We start from the raw sequence: 26,655 nt of genomic DNA, 5'->3' as shown, positions 1-26,655 counted from the left end.
TGAACTCACTAACAGTGTGCATCCTCCAGGGAAAGGGACTGCTAGCTTTTTTTTTAAACCTGGTTGAGAAGGAAGGATTTGTGGGTACCAAAGGTTCTTTGTTCAGAAAGTAAATCTGGAGTTATGATGGACAAGAAGTTTCAGTTGCCTCTATGTTTCCATCGAATTTGGAGATTATTGCTTCATTTTTCAGCCTTAGCAATGATCATTGAGACAGAACACAGCCTGGGGGCTCCTGCTTTATATATCTTAACTGTTAAAGTTATAAGCTGTGAAAACTGTTGCCAACTGTTTGAAGCCTGTACTTGTTATACTGAATATCTATCAAGATTAAGGATGTCAAAGAATTAAAATCTGCTTTTTTTTTTTTTTAATTTTTTTTTCAACGTTTTTTATTTATTTTTGGGACAGAGAGAGACAGAGCATGAACGGGGGAGGGGCAGAGAGAGGGAGACACAGAATCTGAAACAGGCTCCAGGCTCCGAGCCATCAGCCCAGAGCCTGACGCGGGGCTCGAACTCACGGACCGCGAGATCGTGACCTGGCTGAAGTCGGACGCTTAACCGACTGCGCCACCCAGGCGCCCCTAAAATCTGCTTTTCAAAGTCTATTATATTTATGGATCAAATGATAACACCGTCTATGATTTATCTCAAAATCTTTTTTATTGGGAGATGAGTGGATTGGGATGGACTACAAATTGCTAATTGTTGAGGTTGGGTATAATCTGTTATCTAAACTGGCACTTTTTAGAGTGAACGGAGGTGCTCTTAATAATCACACTGGAACAAGAGGCATGTCCCAGACACTCAGGAAAATTGTAATCTACTCTGAAGCTAGGTGATGGTTACTTGGAGTTCATTATATAGAATGCTCTCTAATTTTGCATATTTTCAAATTTTTCCATAATTAAAAATTTCTACTGTTTTATACTCTTTGCTGTTTTATTAAGATTGGAGACTTTCATCTTAACCATGATGTTAAACATTAGTTAACTTCAAATACAAAATGAAAATAGCTAGGGAGTATTGTTAAAGGACAAATCTATTAATTTATAATAATGGGATAAAAATCCATAGATTCTGCAACTGGGACATCCAGGAAGCAATACTTAATTAAGTAGACAATGTTATAAAGCAGATCTCTAGCTTATTTATGCAAAGGAGCCTTGTTTCCATTGCTGAGTCGGGTTCATCAGGATTTTATGGATGGGTGGGTGCATCCCCAGAAAGGTCAAGTCTGTTGGGAAATGAGGAGCAAAGCCAAGAAAGCAGCGTTTCTATTTGCGGAGCAAGTCTACATGCTGATCTATAACTATCTTGGTGTCTCTCCTATTTGAGGTTCTCCGTTATCTTTTACCTGCTAAAATAGTCTTTCAGAGTTAGAGTTTGAGAAAGAAGGTCTCCAGTCTCGTTTTGTAATTACCATGGTATGTCATCCCACAGTTTACTGGTATTTTTGCTTCTGTGCCTGTAAGGTGGTATGGCTGAGGTACGTGGATGAGGCAGCAAGGGTGGGCTCTTTCAGGATGAGTCATTTTGTTTCTGCCAATAAGAGGGCCCAGGTGGTTGTGGATTTGGGGTGAGGTCCTTTTGCCCTGTTCAAGGAGGGCTGAGATGAATGACTGCCCAACTCCCAGATGGTACCCTGACAGTAGTATGAGGCAAGGTAGTATATAAATATGGGCTTTTTCAAGGCTAGAGTGCTGCTTCTGTAGGATCAGAAACCAGTTCTGTAAAAATGATTTGTTCTGATGCTGTTTGTGTTGCTAGTATAATTTACATAATTTACTTTTGTGTCCCCTGTATTATGCAAAAGAAGGTGACTTTTTAATTTATTTGCTGTGCTTTTTAAAGTCAAGCTTATTGAGCTATAATAAACATCATATAGTACAATTCACTATTCTTAGATGTATTGTTCTATGAATTTTGACAAATATAGACATTCATGTAACAACCACCACAATCAAGATAGAATAAATTTCCCATGTGCCCCTTTGTAGTAAATCTCCGCCATCCACCCATGGCCCTTGATAACCACCCATCTGGTTTTGCCTTATCCAGAATGTCCAATAAATGGGATCATGCAGTGTAGTCTTTTGTGTCCAACTTCTTTCACTTTGTATAATCTTTTTGAGATTAATCCATGTTGTTACAAATATTAACAGTTTATTTCTTTTGATTGCTGCGTAATATTTCTTTGGATGGCTATACCAGTTTCTTTAGCTATCTACCCGTTAAAAGACATTTGGGTTGTTTCCAGTTTTTGATGATTATGAATAAAGCCACTGTACATATTGCCTTACGGATTTTTGTGTATTTCCATTCTTTCGGGTAAATAAGTACCTAGGAGTGGGATTCCATCGTAGTATGGTAAGTGTATTCTTAACTTTATAAGAAACTGCCAAACTGGTTCTAAAATGTACCCCATTTTGCATCCCCACCAGCAATGTATGAGTTCTAGTTGCTCTAAACTTGGTATTGCTAGTTTGTTTTTTTAAATTCTAGCTATTATGATAGATATGGGTAGTATCTCATTGTGGTGTTAATTTGCATTTCCCTAATGTCAATGACTCCGAGCATCTTTTCATGTGCTTGAATGCCACAGTATCTTTTTGGTTGTTTCTTGTCTTTTAAATGTCTGCAAGTTTCTGCCATTCTAACAAACAGGGGAAGGGATATTTCTTTAGTCTCAAAGGGGGAGCAGAAGCATAATGGGGGTGGAGAGGAGCCATATGGGGGGATGTAGGGAGAGTTGCCTAAGAGGAAGGTAATATGGAAGGGCTGGAGGGGGTGAAGTCAGGAGCTAGGGTATCTCATCCTTCCCTCCTACCCAGGCTGCTTCTTGAGCTCTTCCCTGGAAGATTTTGTGGTTTACATTATGAGGAACTACCCCCTTAGGAACTGATGGAGGAAAGGAGGAAAACAGCTATAATATTGATCCTTTTTTTTTTTTTAATCCAAGTACTGGTCTTTATACATTTAGTTCAGTAAATATTTCTTTAAAATAGATGTTTGGCCCGGATCACCCCTTCTGTTAATTTTTGGGCAGAAGGGAAAGGAGAGTTACATAAACGTTCAAGAAAATGTATTTAAATTTTTTTTTAACGTTTATTCATTTTTGAGACAGAGAGAGAGACAGAGCATGAATGGGGGAAGGTCAGAGAGAGAGGGAGACACAGAATCTGAAACAGGCTCCAGGCTCTGAGCTGTCAGTACAGAGCCCGACGCGGGGCTCGAACTCACAGACCGCGAGATCATGACCTGAGCCGAAGTCGGACGCCCAACCGACTGAGCCACCCAGGCGCCCCAAGAAAATGTATTTAAATTTGATTGATATAGGGACTCAAAGAGATATTTGTATACCCATGTTCATAGCAGCATTTTCACAATAGCTAAAACACAGAAGCAACTCAAGTGGCCATAAATGGATGAATGGACAAGGAAAACATGGTGTGTGTGTGTGTGTGTATATATATATATATATATATATATATATATATATATATATATATATACACAGGTATATATACAGATATATATATATATATATATATATATATATATATATATATATGAATTCTGACATATACTGTAATAAGGATGAACCTTGAGGATATCACTAAATGAAATAAGCCAGTCGCAGGAAGACAAATACACTATGATTTCACTTATATGAGGTACTTAGAGTAGTCAAAATCATAGAAACAAAGTAACATGGTGGTAGCCAGGGTCTGGGTGGGGGAAATTTTCTAATGCCTTAATGTTTAATGGGTATAGAGTTCCAGTTTTACAAGATGAAAAGAGATCTAGAGATGTGATGGTTACACAACATTATGAATGGATGGTACACTTAAAAATGATTAAGATGGTTGGGGCACCTGGGTGGCTCAGTGGGTTAAGCGTCTGACTTCAGCTCAAGTCATGATCTCACAGTTTGTGAGTTCAAGCCCCGTGTCGGGCTCTGTGCTAACAGCTCAGAGCTTGGAGCCTGCTTTAAATTCTGTGTCTCCCTCTGTCTCTGTCATTCCCCAACTCACACTGTCTCTCTCTGTCTCTCAAAAAAGGAATAAATGTTCAAAAAAATTTTTTTAAATGGTTGAGATAATAAATTTTATGCTATGTACATTTTATAGCAATAAAAATGTTTAATGTGATTGAGGTATATTAGCAACAATGAATAATTTATCACAGTAGTAGGTAAATTTATTATGGTTTGACTATGAGTATCAATTAGTCAGTTGACAAGTGTTTACTTAACACCCTCTATGTCCATCTACTGTTCCAAGTGCTGGGCATGCCTCTGTGAACTAGGAGATTACATTCTAGTAAGAGAGAAGAGGCCAATGTGGGTATTTGAGGAGAGGTGAGAAAGTAGGATACAATCTCCTTGAAGAGTCTACACCAAGGAAGGGCAGGCTGTTTGGTAATATTTAGAAATAATTTGAAAGGGTGTAGAGAGAGTTTTGAAATAAGTCTAGTTTGCACAGCTGTGTGCAAAGGTCAACTATTCAGATGTATACTGGAAGCAAGGCCTTATAGCATTTGACCAAAGGTAGGGCTCTTTGAGGTGAGAACAGCGGAGGAGAATGGAAAAGAGGAATTTGAGGTATTTTGCAAGGGGATTATTACCTAGTGGAGCTAGTTAATGTAAGCAAGATAAGGAAGGATGTGAAGAGTGGAGTTTGAGGCTAGATAGTGAAAAAATGAGCAGAAGTTCACAGAGACATTGGAGAATCAGAGTAGATGGGCTAGAAGGAGATGGTCAAGGAGGAGGATGTAAAATCCAGATGTTGGAAATGGTGCACTTATTGGCGGCAGCAAGATCTAGGGTATATAACCATGGAGTAGATGACTGAGACTGGGGTAGAAGGAGACATGGCTGGCATGAGAGGCCAAGGAAATGTGAGGCTGGGTGTTGGGTGTATCACCGCATGGGAGTGAATGTTGAAGTCATCAGGAATCAGAAGGCCTAGTGACCCAGGGGAAGATGGTGAAGTCATCCGTGAGTGAGGGGAATGACCAAGAAAGAGTGATGGAGGATAGCCACAAGGGGGCTGATGGGAAGTCTGTCCAGTTGGGAGCCGTGGGCTTCCAAGTAGATGGAAGTGGCCGTAGGTTGTACAGAGGCTATCTACACTGTGCCAAGGCCCTGAGTATGTGGGATGTGTGCTGTGAGAGAACAGTGAGCTCAGAGGAGAGTGAGCCTTTGGATTTTTTATTTTTGGATCACAGAAATGGGCTTCATGTAGCTGGATTAGGGAATCCTGCAAAGAATTATGGGATTGTTCAATGAGCTTGGCTTCCAAGGAGGAAGGAAGGTAACCAAGGAGGCATTAGTGACTTTGGGCTTGTTCAAAACTCAATTAAAGGCAATTAACAGTATATGGTGTTGTTTATGAAAGTGCTAGTCTCATGAGAGATCTCCTAGTAGTTCTTGGGGCATTGTGAGAAGAGAAGGAAAACTTCCTTTCTTGAAACATCTTGTGTTTTCATGTCATTAATTCCTGCATTACCCCCAGCCATGCATCTCATGGAGGGGACAGAAACCTTCTGTCCTTCCATATCACCATCTTCCTGTGGCTCTGAGATGACTCCTTTGTCTAGGCTTGCTCTGCTGATGGTGACCTTTAACATAATAAACTGCCACAGGAAAAATAAGGATTGACGGAGAAGATGTACTTTTTCATAATTCATGCTTACACATTAGAAGAGGACATTTGAGGGGGGGCGGGGAATGAAGCATGTTATAGGAAAGTGTGGGTTTTCTTCAATGCCTGGCCAAAAATCTCAAAAAAGTACTCTGTACTACGTGGTAATCCTGAGACATTCACTTTCCCACTCTCCAAAATGAGTATTTCACTCCTCTTTTAAAAAAAATATCCTCTCCTCCCACTCCCATACATCTTGCTAGGTGCCTCCAATTTCATTGAAAGACAGAAGCAATGAGCTGAGTGGTCCTGCTTTTATTAGGCACCATCCTTTCTCTGGGATCTGGGCCCCCTTTCCTCATACCTTCTCAAAACCACCACTCCAGCAATTGGTCATTCTTTTTTCTGCATTGTCAGCTCCTCCCTACCCCCCCCCCCCCGCCCCGCCCCGCCTTTCAACATCCCCATTGGCATTCAGGCATGCTCTAGTATCTCCTACCCTAAGTACCCCTGCTACTACCCCATTTCTCTCTTTTATGTTCTCAACAAAACTCCTTGCAAGAACTGCCTTGCTCACTGCCTCACTTTCTCTTCCCCACTGTCTACACATGGGCTTTTGTCCCCTCTCTGCTACTGAGGCTGCTCTTGTCAAGGTCATTAGTGACCTCCTTATTGCCAAGTCTAATGGTCTCTTCTCTATTCTTATCTTACTGACCTATCAGCAGCTGTCAACACAGTGGACCTCTTCTTGAAACATTTTGTTGTCTGGCTTTCTGGTACCCTTCACTCTCCTGGTTTTCCCTTGCCTCACTGGATGTTTCTCTTTCTTCCTCTGTGGAGTTCCATTTACCTCTACTAGCCCTTTGAATGTGGGAGAGTCCCATGACTCTACCCTGGGCCCCCTATTCTTGCTTCCCCCAGGGGAGCTTTTCCAGGCCTTAGCTTTAGGTTCTGGTCTAAAGCTACATCTGGTCTCTTTTTTCTGAGAACTCTAGCTTAGTGCTACTTAGTCTTTATTGTGCATACAGATCACTTGGGAATCTTGTTAAAATGCACACTCTGATTCCAATGATCTGAGGTAGGGCTTAAGATTCTGTATTTCCAACAAGTTCCTGGGTGATGCTGAGGCTGCTGGTCTTGGGATCTTATTTTGAATGGTGCTGAGCAGTGAGGCTACAGATTTGTATTCCCAACTGCCTCCTTGACGTTTCTACATGGACGTCTTACAGGTAACTCAGATCAAGCCTAACAACCCTAGCAGAGTCTTAATTTCTTTCCTCAAACCCACTTTTTTCTGTATTACATTATCCTCCCAGTTGTTCATACCAAAAATCTTGGAATTTTTCTTGGTTTCTCTATTTTCTTCACTTTCCCATCCAATCTATCAGCAAATTCAATTGGCTTAATTTTCTAAAACATATCCCAAATCTTTCACTTGGCTCCATCATAATAGTAGTAGCTAAAATTTATTGAGCACTTTCTACATATCAGGCTGTGTTAATGATTTGTTATAGACTGAATGTTAATGCCTCTCCAGAATTCATACATTGAAATCTAATCCCTAATACAATGGTATTTGGAGGTGGCGCCTTTGGAGATGATTAAGTCATGAGGGCTCTGCAATAATGAGATTAATGACGTTATAAAAGAGATCTCAGAGGGGTGCCTGGGTGGCTCAGTTGGTTAAGCATCTGACTTTGGCTCGGTCATGATCTCATGATTTGTGGGTTCAGGCCCCGCTTCGGGCTCTTTGCTGACAGCATGGAACCTGGAGCCTGCTTCAGATTCTGTGTCTCCCTCTCTCTCTGCCCCTCCCCTACTCGTTCATTCTCTCTCTCTCAAAAATGAACATTTAAAAAATAAATAAATAAAAGAGACCTCAGAGATCTCCCTTGCCCCTTCTGCTATGTGAGGACAGTGAGAAGACAGTGGTCTATAAACTGGAAAGCAGGCTCTCACCAGACACCAAATCTGCTGGTGCCTTGATCTTGGACTGCCCGGCCTCCAGAACTGTGAGAAATAAATTTCTGTTGTTTATAAGTTACCCAGCCTATAGTATTTTGTTATGGCAGCTTGGGCTAAGACAGTGCTGTGTTTTTGTATTTATTATTAAAACTCTAATCGCAACAATTGTATAAGGTCAAGTATTATTAATCTCATTATTTAGATGAGGAAAACTTATTTCTAGGTAATGCTACATAGATGAACAGTTTAAAAACCCAATTTACTCTTTTGGTTTATTTTTCTCCTTTGTTGTAAATATGGTTGTCAGTAGGGCTATTGATATACTTAGAGAATTATGGAGATGTTATTTTAAGGTTTTGGTGTCCTTGCTAAGCACAAATTATATTGCAAATGTCCATAAGTCAACGTCCAATTCTGTGCATCTTACAGAATTTATAGTCTCTTTTGCATTCTCAAGCCATTTTTGGCAAGGGCTATATGCATTTAAAATGCTAAAAATATTAGTGTCTGATAATTATAATATTGTGATGCACCTTACAAAGACATTGTGTCTTGTGCATCCTTGTGCAAAGCAGGGATTCTTTATTTTCACCCCTGAATTTCTGGTAACCTATAGGATACATTGACAACACAACCTTCGGGCTCCAAGATGTATTCCTTTCCTAAACTTACTCTGTGTTGGTCAGTTTCAAGAGTATTGCGCTGTGTTGTTTTTCACCCTTACAACCTATGATGACAAGTAGCTGGGGTTCAGGAAAAAGCAGCCTACATGGTCTGCTAGACCATGGTCTTATAGATGGAAAGTAGTGCATATGAAGAAAGTCTCAAGGATGTGGGGTTGTTTAGACTGGAGAGTAGATTGAGCTCTTTGCTACACTGTTAGTGTTAAAGGAAATTCTTAGTAAACTTGTTGGTAAAATAAAGACATCTTTTGTAATGGGAGTAATTTACTTAGCTTTATTTTTTTATCGTTTTTTAAAAGTTTATTTGAGAGGGAGAGAGCAGGGGAGGGTCAGAGAGAGACGAGGAGAGAGAATCCCAAGCAGTCCTCATACTGTCAGTGCAGAGACCAACGCGGAACTTGAACTTACGCACCGTGAGATCATGACCTGAGCTGAAGTCAAGAGTTGGGTGCTTAACTGACTGAGCTACTGAGGTGCCCCAATTTAGTTAGCTTTATAAGTGTGAGTTTCTCTTGAGGGTGGGAAAAGGAGATACACAGTCACCATTATCCTGGTAATTAGTATTACGCCTTTCTCTAGAGAACCAGTCCTCTCTAAGAACGTCCAATATGCCAAGGCAAACATTACACCAAGCATAACACTTCAGTCTTTTCTCTTGTTCAGTTATAATATCCTAGGAAGTAATATTCTTGCATATAAATGAACTCAGGAAAGCTCTAAAAGGAGCCCCAACCATTAGCAAGGGGCTGCAATTCTTTATTTCTGAGAAACATGCATCAGATGTTCCTATATATGAGAAATGCTCCCACTGGAATTCTGGCATGTCAAAGCAGAAGGAGCCAGGCAGACCCTCCAGTCCACCCCTGGAGTTCTAGAGAGCACACAGATGAAACCGAGAGAAGACAAGACTCTGACCCAAGGTGAGGCCATAATTACTGGCAAATCCAGGGTTGCTGAAAAGTTGTTCTTCAGGATTTTCTGTCCATCCGTCCTCCCTCCCTTCAAAAAAAAAAAATTGTATTAGAAGCATTCAGAATGTCAACAAAATAGCTACAACTTTTTTTTTTTTTTTGCAATTACAGAGTGGTACTCAGTTAATACAACAACAGTTTTTTAATGTTTATTTATTTTTGAGAGATAAAGAGAGAACAGGGGAGGGGCAGAGACAGAAGGAGACACAGAATCTGAAGCAGGCTCCAGGTTCTGACCTGTTAGCATAGAGCCCAATGCAGGGATGGAACCCATGAACCATGAGATCATGACCTGAGCTGATGTCAGACACTTAACCAACTGAGCCACTCAGGCGCCCCAAGAACAACAATTATTTTGTATAAACTGCATCAGACTACCATCGCCATATATAACTAATTAATGCTATGCACCAACAGGAACCTGCTTTCAATTTCCATGCCAGTTTACAACCCCCATACCGACCAGGCAAAGTTAGTGGCTATTGAAGATACCACCAGGATAGGTCTACCTGAAGACACATTCGGTAGTGTGTTAACTATACAAAAAAAAAAAAAAAAAGACCCTGTACAGTTTAAAAACAAATATTACACAGTCTTACATTCCAGTTTTTTTCTTTAAAAGGAGTGAGCTGTGTACAGGAAGGGGGAGGGGTTAAATGTTTTATAGACCAGAACAAAAAACTACGCCAGGATGAACTTGTTCATCTTCTTCATCTTCCTCTCTTATCTTCCTTGTCTTCCATCTTTTTCTTGCTTTTTTTCAGCCCTGACGACTCCCTTTTTTGCTGTGTCAGGCTTTCCTTTGGCTCAGTATGCAGCAATAGTCTTTTTATATTTTTCCTTCAGCTTAGCAGCCTTCTTTTCATAAGGATGCGTGTTCTCTGTGGCAGCGTTATTCCACACCTCTCCAGTTTCTTTGCGGCATCACCAACGGATAGGCCAGGATATTCTCCTTTGGTTTTTGGGTGATACTCAGAACCAAACAAGAAAAAGGCCGAAGGAGGCTTCTTAGGTGCATTGGGATCCTTGAACTTCTTTTTTGTTTCTTCTTTAGAGGGGGATGTAAGTTTTCATTTACTCTTTTATAACGGGCTTTGTCTGCCTTTACCAGGTCTTCACATTTTCCTTTCTTTTGAGCACATGGGCCTCCACCTCTCTGAGTACTCCTTAGAAAATTCTGAGCTGACTGAAGCATCTAGGTGATTCTTCCTGTGCTCCTCTCTGCAAGTTTGCATATGATGACATTTTGCCTCTGGGCTTCTTAGGATCTCCTTTGCCCATGTTTAATTATTTTCCTCAATGTGGCAGAGCCTCCCAGTACCCGTCTGGCTCTCACTTGCCCCAGTGCTGCCTCTGTGGAGCTTAGGGTACTGCGGTGGCTGTCCAGGACCTTTCTTTCTAAATGTCAGCTTCTCCCTTTTTTAATGTTACAGTTTTCAAGATCCTATTTGGTTTCAAGGGAAAAAGACAGGAAGAATGTAAGTTCCTTGTAAGAATCTTAAATATGGTAGAGGAGATGGGTGGGGCTGAGCCAGGCCTCCACCCATGTTGACGCTTCATCCTCATCCTGGACACAGGGACAAATTTACAATGATTTAAACTTTATTACAATTACAGCATCACAAAGCATATTAGTTCCCTAGGGCTGCCTTAACAAAGTACTACAAACTGGATGGCTTACAACTGTAGATGTATTTGTTCATAGTTCTGGAGGGTAGACGTCTGGAATCAAGGTTTCCATTGGGCCGTGCTCCTTCTGGAGGCTGTAAAGGAAGAATCCTTCCTTGCCTGTTCCTGACTTCTGGTGGTTAGCAGCAGTCTTTGGTATCCTTGGCTTGCAGCCACATGACTCCAATCTCTGCCCCCATCATCACATAGGCTTCTCCTCTGTGCCTGTGTGTCCTCTGTGTTTCTTTATACCCAAATCTCCCTCTCCTTATAAAGTCCCCCATCGTTGGATTTAGGGCCCATCCTAATCCACTATGAATTATTCTTAATTTTCTACAAATACCCTATTGCTAAATAAGGTCACATTAACAGGTTCCAGGGAGACATGAATTTCAAGGAGATAACTATTCAACCCAGTATGCAAAGTTACAATGTTTTAACTTTTTCTAAGAATTTATATTTGTATTGCTCTAGAAAGGCATGTTTTTTTCTTAGTTCAGGAGAGAGAGAGAAATGCACCTGAAACACTGCTTTCCAATGTATATCTGGTAAAACACTATTCTCAAGAAATGTAACATGAAATAAAAGTTTCCATGGTCAAGAGAATTTGAGGACCCTGTATTCTACCCCCTCTTGAAGCATCATCAGGTACCTAGGACAGAAAATGTTGAGAAAGGTCCTGTAACAAGCACCTGTGTTTATCCTTCCAATTTCAAAGTGATATTGGACAGGAAACACTTCTGTCTGTGTGTCTATATTGATTAAGGGTTGCCTCCACTTCATGAAACAGAAACCCAACCACAGTAGCTTAGTCCAATAAGGATTTATTCCCTTACCTAGAAAGTTCCAAAGTCAGAGTCTGGGATTTACACAGTAGCTCATTATGGTACCAGTAGACTGGGCTCCTTCTATCTCTCTGCTCTGATGTATTCAGTGGGATTCTTTCTCTTGAAAGTTTGCAAACCAGATACTCCATTTCTTATCTCTCAACTACCTTCTATTCAGAGAGGAGGAGGAAGTGGTGAGGGAGAAGGAGTAGCATTTCTATCAGGAAATTAGAGCTTCCAAAAAATTCCCAGCAGATTGATACTTGCACGTTATTGACTAGGACTGTATCATATGGTTGCTTCTAGCTTCAGGGAATGCTGAGAAATGTAGATTTTGGGTTTTTTTAATAAAGTTTATTTTTGAGAGAGAAAGAGAGTGGGGAGGGGTGGGGACAGAGAGAGAGAGAGAGAGAGAGAGAGAGAGAGAGAGAGAGAAAATGAATGCCAAATAGGCTCCACACTGGCAGCTCAGAGCCTGATGTGGGGCTTGAACTCATGAACCATGAGATCCTGACCTGAGCCGAAACCAAGAGTCGGCCACCTACTGACTGAGCCACTCAGGTGCCCCAGAAACACAGGTTTTTTGTTGGACACATTGTATGTTGGACAAAATTGAGATTCTGTTAGGAAGGAAGAAAGGGAGGTGATATTGTCTAGGCAGCTGGCCATGACTGCCACATACACAATTTCCTATGGCATTAGTGACCAAGAGATCACCCTTGTTAAAAAAATGTGTCCACATGATAGAATGTTTTCTGTAGAGTTCCAGGGTTTTTGCACCAGTCTCCAAGTTTAATCCTACCAAACATTTTAGCTCAGTTCAACCAAAGAAGTTTGAAGTGCTCATACTTGTATGGCTCAATGCTACCCTAAGTGCCTTTTAAATTATTTAATGGCTTGATATGTGCTTACATTCCTAAGCTAATTTCATCTTCTTTAATGTGCTCTAATGGTATTTGGAGCTTCCCTCCCTATAACCCCAAATCCCTTAAATATATAGCTGCCAGGTTTAGAGTAATAGAGTAATACATTAGGAATGCATTGTGGAAGCATCACTGTTTCTTCTGGTCAACATTTAAAGCAGTGAAAAGAGAGGCTCCCACCTTCTCAGAGACAATGGATGCTGCCTTGTGACTTAGGAGAGCCTTGTCAATGCCAGAGTCCTCAATGATCACTGTTGTGGTCACATATTCAAATCACCAGTGGATCTAAAACGCATTCCTCCATTCCCAGGTAGGACCTGCAAAGAAGAGCCTACTAGGAGAAGGAGCCAAAAGGGTCTCATTCTGTCTTTGGTTCTCCCCTTTTACTTTGTGTGATCAGGGAAAGCACACAGGCCAGGGGAAGGAAAGCTCATTAGTGCAGCATAGCCTAGCTTAGCCTGAAGAATACAGCAGACAATAATGTCAAAGAGAAAGATCCAGAGACATAAACAGATTCCAAAAAAGGTTTCCTTTTGATCTCTGAATATGTGACATTTTTAAAAAATGTTTATTTATTTTAAGAGAGAGAGAGAGCGAGCAGGAGAGGGGCAGAGAGAGAATCCCAAACAGGTTCCATGCTCTCAGCACAGAGCCTGATGCAGGGCTTGAACCCATAGACCACAAGATCATGACCTGAGCCGAAATCAAGAGTCAGATGCTTGACCGACTGAGCCACCCAGGCACCCCAAATATGTGACATTTCTAATCTTCTGGAGATAGGTGAGGAGGAGGAAAGGGCCCACAGGATAAAGCAGTCAGGTCATCAAACCTGAGAATAGGAATGTGCTTTGCAAGTGAGTGCTTAGTGGCCTGGGGAAAACAATCATGGAAACTGAGCTATTCTCCATTCTCTGCTATGTATATAAGGTCTTTCCTTCATTCTGGGTGCAGGTAATCAACCTGGGATGTCAAAACACCTGTTTTTCCTTTCAGCAAAAACATGTCAAGATTTTTAAAAACCTTTAAAACATTATGCCATTATATGTTTCTTTTTTTAAATTTTTTAAAACATTTTTATTTATTTTTGAGAGAGAGAGACAGAGTGCAAGTGGAGGAGGGGCAGAGAGAGAGGGAGACACAATCCGAAGCAGGCTCCGGGCTCTGAGCTGTCAGCACAGAGCCCAACGCGGGGCTCTCACCCACCAACCATGAGATCATGACCTGAGTTGAAATTAGACACTTAACCAACTGAGTCCTCCAGGTGTCCCACTCTTATACATTTCTAAAAAAACACAGGTTACACTGGCCTCATATCCAAAGGCAGCAGCTGAAAGGAACAAATGCTCCTATATGATTTTGGTAGTTGACATACTATACAGAAAAAAATTTTTCAATTTCTAATCCCCCTAGTACAAGGGAAACCGTTTGTTTATCACAGAATGGTGTTTCAGAAAGGGCACTCTGAAAATTGTAAGGGGTTCCCAAGTCACTGACCCAAAGATACTGTCCCTGGAACACAAAATATTGTACAGAAGGTATAAGGAGAAGGGTAATAATGTAGCAGAAGCCAGGATGAGTTTCTCTTACCTGAGTGACTATGTGGCATAGTGGGTGAGCACGTGCCCTACAGCATTGGATTGTATCTTGAGACTTGGTTTCCTTGTTCGAATCCCTTGTTAAGCTCTTAGTTCTGGAGTGCAGGAACCATTTGCTAAACATTTTTTTTTTTTTGTAGTATTAGGTTTTATTAACACAAATCCGACATGCGCATAAGCTGTCTGTCTGTTCCTTTTCTTCTCTGCGCAGCCTGGCATTGGGATTGGTGATCCTGATGGCCAGCTGGGCTGCTCTTTCCACAATGCTTTGTGGTTCTTGGAGGAGACGTTGTGAAATCCCTGCACAGTGAGATTTGTTGCACATCAGCAGCACTTTAAGCTCCTTGACGTTGTGGACCAGGAACTTCGGGAAGCCACTGGGCAGCATGCACTTTATCTTCTTATTGCTCCCATAACCAATGTTGGGCATCAAGATCTGACCCTTGAATCTTCTGCACACTCTATTGTCAGTGCCTCTGGGTTTCCACCAGTTGTGCTTAATTTTGATATATCAGTCTAACTGGCACCAGATGAACTTCTTGGTCCTCTTTTTAACAACTTGGGCTTCACCAGAGGTCTGAGGGTGGCTGTAATGCCCAGTAGGAGATGGCTGCCACCTCCTCAGGCAATGCCGAGGAAAACCCATCTGCTAAACCTTTGCCGTCTCCCAGCACTTAGCCTAAAAGCTGCAAGATGGGTAAGGACACCAGGAAAGAAAGAATGCCCCAGTAAATCCAGCCAGAAACATTTGTCTCAGCAAAAATGTTTGGCTGAGATGCCAATCCAGTAGCTGCAGGCTGTGCTTACTGGTGGGAAGCCCAGCCACTAAGGGGACGGTTGCTGTTTTACAGGTGGGTGTGGATGAAACCTGGAACTGTGGAGTTGTAGGGGGAATCTCAGAGGCCAGAGTGCTCAGTGAGTATCCTAGGATGACACAGCTAGTAAACTACCAAATAAAGACCTTGACTCCAGGTATTTGGACTCCCAGGCCAGTGATTTCCCATCTCACCCCAGTGTGCAGGGTGGCAGAGTGGGACTGCCTGAATTAGAATCCTGATTGTCCTCACTTACTGGCTGTGTGGCTGAGGACACATCTTTTCACCTCTGTTGCTCGGTTTGCTCATCTTGGTGGGACTTCTGTCATTTGGATCATTGTGAGGATGAAAGGAATGATTGCATGGGGTTAGTGCCTGGCCCCATGGACAGTTTCCTGGTGTTAGCAGCTGCCAGCTCTACTGTCAATGCTTCTCATGTTTGCATTTTCTTCAAAGCCGCAGAATGAGAAGGAAGTTGGGTTGTACGCTAGGAAAATGAAATCGAAGAGAACCACCCGAGAGACACCCCATGATAAATAATTCCACTACCCGCTGACAAGTGTCGTAAGGGCTCGGAGGAGAGGCCTATTAATTCTGCTCAAGAGATCAGAGAAAACTTCACAAAGGGGCTGACATTTGAGCTGGGCCTTACAAAGCAAGTTGGAATATTCCTGCTTGATTTGATTCTTTCTTGAAAGAATCCTTTTGAGCACAGAAACTCTTTTTTATTTATTGGGTGCTATTTTATATGTGATCGTCACAGTTGCAGGCTCCCTAGCTCATTATTATTTGAGTTCTGTCAAGGGGATATTTATTATTTACAACTTTTCCTCACCATTTGTATAACCTGTAGATTTAAAAAATAGATTTGCTTCACAATGAATTTAGATTAAATTAGTCCTTGTTTTGGCAGTAATCTACATAGAGAGGTATTTATGCAATATATACAGTTAATTTGTTTCTGTATATATTGGCCACAGATGCTGGGCTCAATTTATCTCCTCTCTGCAGGGTCTTTTGTTGTCCTTGAATACCCATCTCACATATGTCCCTGAATGTGTGCAACTGATTAATCATAAAAATGATGACATTCCTTGGAGTAATTGGACATTATATAAAAAGCATCTGCTGTGCTTTCTCAAGAGGGAAGGGCAGGCAATTTCCTAGTCAGCACAGACAGCTGCTCTTCCGGGGGGGGGGGGGGGGAGGGGTGTGTGTTCCAAGGCCATAGTGTGGCAGTGGATGGCACATGGCATTTCCCCGCTTTGTGCTGGGATGTTAGAAATGCCGCAGGGATGTGCCCTGTGCCTCAGGAGGAGACCAGCCCCCTTTATGTCTAAGCACCATTTCCTATACTCTGAAGACCTTCCCATAGCATATACTTGCTCAGTCTCTGATTCTGTATTTTGTGGCACTGTCTGGAAAAGGGGTATGGGAATAAGAAACAAAGCAAAGCAAAACAGAACCCAAACCTATAGCAAGAGTAGTGTAGGGGCACTTTAACAGTTCACCTTGAAATCTTAGGTTCAGTTTCATTAACTGATCCAAAGCTTATAAAAAGAGAACCAGAGGGCACATCCAGGTCACCATAAAGTCCTGTTTGATTTTTTTTTTTTTTTTTTTTTTTTGGTCTCCTAAACATTCCCAAACCCATGTACTTTTCACCATCTCCTCATGCCCCAACTCCAAGCCTCATCATCCCCATCACCCCATCTGGACACCTGCAGGGCCTCTAACTAGTCTCCCAACACCACTTGTGCCCCGCCCCCTAAGCCCTGCTCTCATTCTTCCTTGTAGTGTTAGCTCAAATGTCATTGCCACTGGGAAGCTGTCTCAGACCTGCTTTACCAGGTGGCTAAATCCTTCAACTATACGATTTTCTGGCATGGGTGTCTCTGCTAAATACCAGTGATCACAGGTACATGTACAATGTTTCTGTATTTCTGGTCAATGCCCATTTCTTGTACCAAACTGTGATTTCTATGTATGCTAGGATGTTGCCTGGTTTTGCTCACCAGCCTACCTTCTACATAGCATTTGCTGATGCTTTTTTTCCACAGTTGAATCATTGGCAACATCTAACAACAGCATTCATTTTTTTTCTCCAAGTGTTCAATTTGGATGGAATTGATTGAACAAGCAACTCAGCCCAATTTAAATCTTTAGTGTTTGATAGAAAATTCTTGTCAGTGTGCTTTTAATATTACAAAATGTCCAATGCTATTAAATTTTTCTTTAGCTGTTACTTCTATCAGATATTTACACAGAGTTTTAAAATGTCAAATGCATGCTGTTTGGAATGTTAAATCCAAATGCTTTCATTGTCAATGTAGAATGATGTGTAAACAGATAATATTGTGAACTAAATTGCCAAATTAAGCTCATTTGATTTATTAAAAATATTAACAATATATGCAAGCTAGGGTACTCTTGTTAGGTTTCAGAGGCGTCTGGTAAGTTTCTTGTCAGAAAAATAAAGTCAGAAAAATTTCTTGCTTCATTTGAAATATTTATACCAGCACCTTGCCTTTAAACAGGTAATAAACTTTTTAAAAAAATTTTTTAATGTTTATTTTTGAGAGACAGAGCATGAGCAGGGGAGAGGCAGAGAGAGAGGGAGACACAGAATCTGAAACAGGCTCCAGGCTCTGAGCTGTTAGCACAGATGTGAGGCTCAAATCCATGAACTATGAGATCATGACCTGAGCTGAAGTCAGATGCTTAACTGACCGAGCCACCCAGGTGCCCCACAGGCAATAAATTTTGTAATGAAAAACTAATATTCTGGGATTTACTCCTCAAAATATTATGAGGAATTCTGAGAAGGGAATGTTTAAAGAGACGTCTTCATTTGTTTGACACATTAAAACTTTGATTTGAAAAGTATTGCCTCCTTCCTAATAGCTTGTGCTTATCTTCGCCATGCACAAGGATGGCTTTAAATAAGCTACAACCATGCTTTTATTTTATTTTATTTTTTAAATTTACATCCCAATTATTTAGCATATAGTGCAACAATGATTTCAGGAGTAGATTCCTTAATTCCCCTTACCCACTTAGCCCATCCCCCCTCCCCAAACCCCTCCAGTAACCCTCTGTTTGTTCTCCTTATTTATGAGTCTCTTCTGTTTTGTCCCCCTCCCTGTTTTTATATTATTTTTGCTTCCTTTCCCTTATGTTCATCTGTTCTGTGTCTTAAAGTCCTCATATGAGTGAAGTCATATGATACTTGTACAACCATGCTTTTGGGAGGTCTCTACTCCTGGGTTTTTAAAACCAGTTTATTTTTAAATAGGTTTATTTTTAAAGAGAAGTATTTCCAAATTTTACAAACTTATTTGAGATTTTACATGCCTATTGAGAAGAAAAAACATTTTCTTCTCTTCTTGTATTAATGTTAAGGGTTTCAAAGCATGTATTCTCCCTTATAAATTACCTGGGTGATTGTCATGTCCAAGAAGCAGCGTAAAGAGAACCACAAATTCCTTCATTTCCATCAACAAGCCTGAACATTTCATGTAGAGCAGGTTCTTTATGTTCGCATGTATCTCATGGTAATCCGACTCCTAGAGAAACAGGGTAATATGACCAGATTATATTTTGCACATACTCTTTTGTGAGTCATATGTTACAATGTACATGTTACATAATTGTCCACGTTACATTACTGTATAGGGCAATACATAGAGCTCTATTCTTCCTAGCCATTGAGATGTTCAAGGATAATTTTCACTTTAACTAATTTTGCCCATATTAATGGACTTGGGAACCTAATCCATCATAAGATGTGATTTGCAGTGATAATTTTGACCTACTTAGCTAAGTCATTAAATCCACTGTCTTAGATTCTTGGGTGGACTGTGCTATCTGACAGCAGCACTATATTTTTGAAGTAGGCTTTTCACTTAATGCATATATGACAAGGTCTGTGGTATAAGATTTAATAAGCTTTTACAAGAGAGCGTGTGTTTTTCCCTCATGGGCAATGTTAAACATGCACTGTCAAACTTAAATATTACATAACTTAAAAAATACATTATGATGTATGTTTTAGATTGAATGTAGCCAAGAACCTCATTTTCAGGCTCATTAGATACATGTTCTATGGCAGAGACTCTAAAGCTATTTTGCCAGGGTTTGCTACAAAGCATATCAAGAACTTGAATGGATTTTGTTGTCCTAGGAGGTGAGTTCCAAAGATAGATAATAGCTACTGTATTTTCTTGTCTTTTGAGTTTTTGTGGCCTTCCTCCTGTTTGTGTCACTGTTGTTCTGTAGCCAAAAAGAGTTGAAGGATCAGTTGGTACTGGCTGAGTCTGACTTGATGCTTCACTTTGAACTTGATCGCTTTGGTCATAAGTATCTCATATTTTCTCTTAAAAGGCTCTCTCTTCAGCCAGCAGACCATTTCTCTTTTTTAACAGTAACTATTCTACTTCCCCCAAAAGAAACAGTATGTATAAATAAAGTTATATAAGAACACCCAACACTTAGATTTGCAATGTCAAGACCTGGCTCTGATTGGAGCTGAGCTTCTCAAGCTGTCTTATTGGGCCCAGCACACATATTTGTTGGTGATGGACTTGATGGTACATTTTCATGTGAACAGATACAAACAGGCTTTACTCTCAAAAAATTTACCAGCTCAGAAATAGAACTCTCCTGTCCCAGGACATGTTTTAGGCAGTTCTCAAGTCTGCAGCAGGAAAGGAAGAATTAGCACAAGGTATTGGTAATCTCAGACATATTTATGTTAGGGATATTAAAAGCATGGCTTATTATAGTCTTTCAAATAGAACAGATGGAATCAAATGCTCATAGAATGACTGATTCATTTCTTTAGAACCTTCAGTGTTCTCAGGATAGTTTGAAAACTTATACAAACCAATATCCTCATTTTAATTGCTGATTGAAGAGATGTCAAAATTGATGAACTGATTTGCCTTCAAGTCCACAACTGGCTGGGGTATGTGGTGGAGGAGCTGAGATTATGGTCCTGACTTCCTGACTCAAGGGTGGTCAGACTGGTCTGATGTGAGAGAAGGGAAAGAGAGAAAGGAAAGTGGGAGAGAAAGCTAGTGAATGCCAAAGGACAATAGGTGGCGATCGACTCATCAGAGCTGCAAATGATAGTTAGATTTTTGGCATAGATTTCTTTTAGAGCATTTGTAGGTTCACAGCAAAACTGAGCAGAAGCTACAGAGGTTTCCCATATGCCTCCTGCCCCCATACCTGCTTAACCTTCCCCATTATCAATATCCCCTACAAGAATGTTACATGTGTTATAATTGATGAGCCTATACTAACACATCATTATCACCCAAAGTCCATAGTTTGCATTAGGGTAAATTCTTACCAGTTAGATTTTAAGTAAGGGCTCAAGCTGGAGGAGGGGCTTGACCTGGCCATGAAAGAAGAGGGAAGGCCTTGATCATTACCACCTACAGAGGTTTAACACACCTGTTGTGCCACACCTTGGGGTCAGGTTGTTCCCCTGGTAGACTGTGGCTCCTTCCCACCTCTCCAATAACCAGTGACACTTTGTGAGCCAGGCCTAGTGTGAGGCAACCATCCAGATCCAGGGTGGTGTGATATGTGATGATGCACCATGAACAGTCATGAAGAAATGTATCTGTTGTTTCCCTCCCCAAAACGGCAAAGCAGAATTGGATTGTTCTCTATGTTGAGAATTTTGCTTCCTGTAGTCTCATTATGCATAGAGCTTGTTGAAATATGATTCTCTCTGGACGTTACCAAATTAAATGCTAACATTCAACACAGATGGGCAGCCATTTTCCAAAACAAGGCCATGGCTGAGTGACACCACATATTCCTCCTTCCCCTTGGTTCCCCCCTCAGCCCCATTGGCTAGGCTGGCTTTGCTCTTGTCCTCGTAAATTTTTATTTTCTCTCTATAAACTGATATGTTCCCATTCCCATTCCCAATTTTCTGTGCTAGCTACTTCTTAATTGACTTGCTAAGAATATGTCTTTATTTATAACCAGCTCTTGGATTAATTATTTCATTATTTTTAATATCTTAATTTCCTTCTTCTTTCCTTAAGCCTATTCTGTTTTTCTAACTTTTAAAGTTGAATGCTTATTTGATTTTCATTCTTTTTTTTTTTTTTTGAAAGTTTATTTATTTATTTCAAGAGACAGAGTGGAGGGACAGAAAGAGAGGGAGAGAGGATCCCAAGCATGCTCCGTGCTGGGGCTCAATCTCATAAACCATGAGATCATGACCTGGGCCGAAATCAGGAGTCAGATGCTTAACCATCTGAGCCACCCAGGCGCCCCTTCATTCTTGTTAATAAAAATATTAAAGGCTGTAAATTTGTTTCTAAATGTGGCTCTGGCTGCAGCCACTAATTGTTGATATATAGTGTCCCTTTTGTCATTTTAAAAAATAATATGCAATTGCAGTTTAGATTTCCTTTGTGAACAGATGTTACTTAGGGGAGAGTTTTAAGATTTCTAGGTGGCATTTTTTGTTTGTTGTTAAGAATGTATTACCTAGTTTTGTGGTCAGAGAATGTGTCTTTCTCAATTTTTAGGGTTTATTGGATATTCCTTTGTGTCCTGATTTGTAGATTTTTATAAATGTTCCATCAATATGTAGTCCAAATGTCTCTAAGACCTCCTACCCGTTTTTGATATGCAGTTTACCTTTCTTTTAATATGCAATCAAAATGCCTCAGATCTCTACTCCACAAACTGTGGGAAGGTCCTTACCTTTCACAGATTCCCCAAGACATTTTGGGAGGAGGGGCTTTTATTTTAGTCTGCCTCTTAGTCTATATTATTGGTGCTTCTGATGGTGGCCTCATTCAGATTATTTGTTATGACAGGCCTATTACACTGAAGTATCAAGCCCCTCCATGACCTCAGTGGCTGAACACAACAGAAATGTATCTCTTGCTCCTGCTGTGTGTCTATTGAGTTTTGGGGGGGGACCTGTCCCATGTCTCCCTCACAGGCTGATGGAGTTGTCACCATCTGGAAACTGCTGGTGGCTGTAGCAGGAGGATGGGTTCTAAAATGCTTCTTCCCAGATGAACTTCTGCTCATATTGCATTGATCACAGAAGGACATAGGCAGTGCTGAGCTGGAAGAGAGTGGGAAACTATCATCCTCTTCTGTACCCAGAAATGGAGGGGAAACAGATACTGGTGAACAAGGGTGTCCGTCATACTTGACAGCTTGCCTCCCAGAGGAGCTGCCCTCTTTGTTAATACATTTGCCCTCACTAAACACTGTCCTTTCTCCTTTATTCTCCCAAAGCACCACTAACACAAGGCTCTTCTGCACGTCAGACTCCTAATCAAAGGATTAGGCATAGAGAAAGTATTTATAGTGTAGGGCCAGAAACAACTTTTAAATTCAACTCAGCATCAATGATTCTTGAAATTTATTGGCCATTCTCCATCAGAGGGAATTTTTCATTGTCTCTCTCTTTCTGTAGGCCCCTGTTCTTTGCCGTGTTCTTGTCCCAGTGCCGCTGCCTGTTCTTGCATCTCTCGTCTTTCCCCATTTGCTGTTGGAACACCACTTCTCATTTTTTTGTTACTCTTTCTGCAGGGCAGTTTATCCCTTTGTTTCCCCATCTTCTTCCACATCAAGGTTGATGAGGGTTGGCAAGTAAAAGGAACTTGTTTCCTTTACCCACAACGTTTCTGACATGAAATGTGTGTGTGTGGTTTTTTTTTTCCACATCAACTCCATAATTCCAGTGGGGCATCCGATAATTCAATTCAGTTCTGACACTACAGAGCTGGACTTAGCATCTGATCCAACAGGTCAAAGGCTCAGTCCCACAAGACTACACCCACTTCAGATGCCAGTTGCAAGCCTGGGCCTCTGCTTCTGACTGGCTATAAATCAGGGGTTCCCCCAGCCCTTCTTTGCATTTAATAATTTACTAGAACAGCTCACAGAACTTAGGGAGTTACTTATGTCCACTGGTTTATTATATAACAAAGGATATGATAAAGGATACAGATGAAAAAAAAAAGGATACAGATGAAAGTCAGATGAGGAGGTACATAGAGTGAGGTGTGGAAGGGTTTCAAGTATAGGAGTTTCTCTCTCTATGGAGGTGGGGTACTCTACCCTCCTAGCATGTGGATGCATTCACCATACTGGAAACTCTCCAAATCCTGTATTTTAGGGATTTTTATGGAGCCTTCATCACAAAGACATTGTCAATTAACTCAATTTCCAGCTCCTCTCCCTGCGCTGGAAGATGAGAGATAGGACTGAAAGTTCTAAGCTTCTAATCATACCTTGATCTTTCCGGTGACTAGCCCCCATCCTGAAGCCCACCAAGATTCACTTCATTAGTGCAAAAGATGTTCCTATAATGCAGGAAACTCCAAGAGATTTAAGAACTCTGTGTAGATGTGCCTTTCATTCCTATCAGTCATAAAATTACAAGGGTTTAAGCTGTGGGTCAGGAACCTGGGTCAAAGACCAAATACTAGGGAAAAAAAAAGATGTTTCTAGCACCCCCATTTCTCAGGAGATTACAAGGGTTTTAAGAGCTCTGTGTCAGGAACTAGGAGTAGAGACTAGTATATATATTTATTTCATAGCAAGGGAAGAAGGAACTCACTTTTCACTTTTTAAGAGGGCCATCAAAAAATTTCTTAGACCCAAAAAATAAAAAACAAAAGAAAACATAAAACCCCACTGTCCCCCTGAAGATAAATGATGCTTCTCTTAGAATGAAGAAATGTTTTGCTGGATTGTTTATTTTAAGAGGCATTTTTTCCCTGTTCTTGGTGCTTGCAGTGAAATAGCTTTCTATAATGTTAATTTGCACTCCAAGTTTGTCACCCAAACCTATTGGTTCCTGAGTTTGTATTGTGAGAATGTGGGTACTGAGGGATACATTTAAGTCTAATCAACTTATTCAGGCTTTTTTACCCTCTCTCCCCCCACACACTCGTTTTAACCTCTTTAATTTGTTATGCACTGACCAGCATATTAATGTCATCCATTATTATTGAGATCCTGTTATTTTCTGACCGATTCCCAATTGGTTTTGATATATATGTGTGTGTGTGTGTGTGTGTGTGTGTGTGTATATATATATATATATATATATATGTATATATATGTGTGTGTGTGTGTATATATATATATATGTATATATATGTGTGTGTGTGTGTGTATATATATATATATATATATATATATGTATATATATGTGTGTGTGTGTGTGTGTGTGTGTATATATATATATATACATACATATATATATACACACACATATATATCAAAATACATATATATAGTCCAATACTATGTTGTTTGATGCATAATCATTCAATATGGTATTTTCGTTATGGGAACTACTCTCTTCAAAGATAAAAATAGTCTTTGCATTATCTAGAGGTTTTTACCTTGAATTTTGTTGGCTTTGATATAAATAATGCAACACATAGTTTGTTTACATTTATTTTTCCTAGATAGCTAACAGTTTTTATTCATGTTGAATGACATATCTATATCTACGTCTATAGCTATATATCTTTATATAAGTAGCCTTTATCTGATTCCCACACATATCCTATTACAGACAGCCACTTCTTATTTGTGTCTTCAAATCCCTGGCTGCAACGTAGTATTGGAATCCGTGTCTGTCCCCAGCCATGTTGCTTGACTGACACTGCAGTCCTGGTACAGGCATAGCATGAGAGATGTTCACGGTTGTGACGTGTGTGAAATGACTCTGGCCTCTCAAGGAACAACCTCCACATCATACTGGGAAGGTTGCTAAATTTTCTGGACGTTCAGAGCCAGAAGGCAGGCAGTAGGGGAGGAATAAGACATCACCTTCTATGTGATTTTTCTCTTCACAAAAGGACAAAGACAAGTGCCTGTGTCAGTCTCCGTGTCTCTCTTTTCAATCTCATAGGTCTTTGATGAGTAAATGTTCATCCATTGTCCTGGCTCTAGTCTAATCATCAGTCTTTGTTTCTGGAGTCTTTATGAGTTCTGATCTGATTTAGTGTGTGAGTCAACATAAGTTCTTAATGAAAAGTTGGGGGAGAGTGAGTAATGGATAACTAGGTAGACACCATCCTAAATTGGAATATTTTATAATATTTGTAATTATTTAAAAAATTCTGGTCATCCATGACCAGATTTTTGTCTTCATTTATAAACAGGTCTCTTAAGTGGTGATTAATTTTCTTTTTAAGTAAATAAGCTATTAGAAATAATCAGAGGCCTCTTGGTGCACTGGACTTTGGAATCAGACGAACCCAGGGCTGGTGTTCAGCTCCACCACTTATTAGCTGCATGTTTCTGAGAAACTTTAATGCTCTGGGCTTCAGTTTCCTTTTCTGTAAAATGGGGATAATGATTTCCACTCTGAAGAGTGGTAGTGACGATTAGAGGCAATTTGTGGTATATTTGCCAGAACTTGCTCTCTTTTGGCCTCAAATGGATGTGAGGAGCTGAATCACAGAATTCTTAAGGAGATGGAATCAGAACAGAACTGGGATGAATTAAATGTTTCAAAATAGTGTCAAGCCTGAAGTATCCTTTTTATAACAGGGATGGTCTTTCTCTCCTGAATTGTGCCTTTATGAGTATATTGGGTGGACTAATGATTCTGCCTCTCTCCAGGCTGATATTATTTAAGTATTTACTTATTCAGCTTGCTTGCTTGCTTGCTTGCTTTCTTTCTTTCTGTCTGTCTTTCTTTCTTTCTTTTGAGAGAGAGAGAGCGTGCGAGTGAGCAAGCAGTGTAGGGACAGAGAAAGAGGGGAGAGAGAATCCCCAGCATTGACATTGCAGAGCCCGCTGTGGGTCTCAAACTCACAAACCATGAGATCATGATGTGAGCCGAAATCAAGAGTCAGACGCTCAACTGACTGAGCCACCCAGGTGCCCTTTTTTTCTTTTAAATCAAGAGTGGGGAGAACTAGATTCTTTACATGCCCAAAGTCAAGAAAGTCTCAATAAGATTTTCTGAACCAGGCAGCTTCTTGAAAGGCATATGACAAGTTCTAGACTTTATGTAAGGTAATTAACTTATCTCAGTACATAGCACTCTTTCTTGTCTTATTTGTTTAGAAATTTCAACTGGATGTGGTGACAGACCTCTGGGGACTGTTATGTTTATACCATGAAGCCTCAAGGAGCATTTTGCAAAAATACTTGAAAATTATACATCAACATGGTCAAGGAGCTGTCATAAGTTTTCTGTCTGCTTAGTAGGAGCAGAACCAGTTTAAATTTCGCCACAATGGGAGGAGTCTTGTATGGAAACCTCAGCTAGTGTGTGTTGTTTCTATGAAAAAGTGGTTAACTAACACTGTATTTCTACATGAACTAGAGTTAACTTGTGCCAATGATTTTTTAGTGTGGCTTGATAATTGGTGCTCCAGGCTCCTGCCCAGCTGGCCCACCCTTTAACCCAGCTTTTATCCAACCACTGCCCTGCAGTACTCGTTTATGCCTTCATGCTCATCTCGTTCTCCTTCCTCCTTATACAGTCTTTAGGTGATGGGGGAGAAAGTCATTACCATCTATCTGATGTTTCT

The 26,655-nt window shown here is 40.6% G+C and overlaps 1 protein-coding gene and 1 pseudogene across 7 annotated transcripts in view; one reads left to right on the top strand and one right to left on the bottom strand.

The window, feature by feature from the left end:
- ADD2 (adducin 2) overlaps positions 1 to 26,655 on the top strand; it is a 123,168-nt gene that overhangs the window by 28,071 nt on the left and 68,442 nt on the right. The gene's annotated exons all lie outside the window — the stretch shown is intronic.
- On the bottom strand, positions 9,931 to 10,550 carry LOC128773411 (high mobility group protein B1-like; annotated as a pseudogene).

The sequence above is a fragment of the Panthera pardus genome, unplaced genomic scaffold (assembly GCF_024362965.1).
Source record: "Panthera pardus isolate Hobbes unplaced genomic scaffold, ASM2436296v1 HiC_scaffold_25, whole genome shotgun sequence".
Classification (NCBI taxonomy): Eukaryota; Metazoa; Chordata; class Mammalia; order Carnivora; family Felidae; genus Panthera; species Panthera pardus.
The sequence above is the reverse complement of the archived record's forward strand: the minus strand, read 5'-3'. Positions and strand labels throughout refer to the sequence as shown.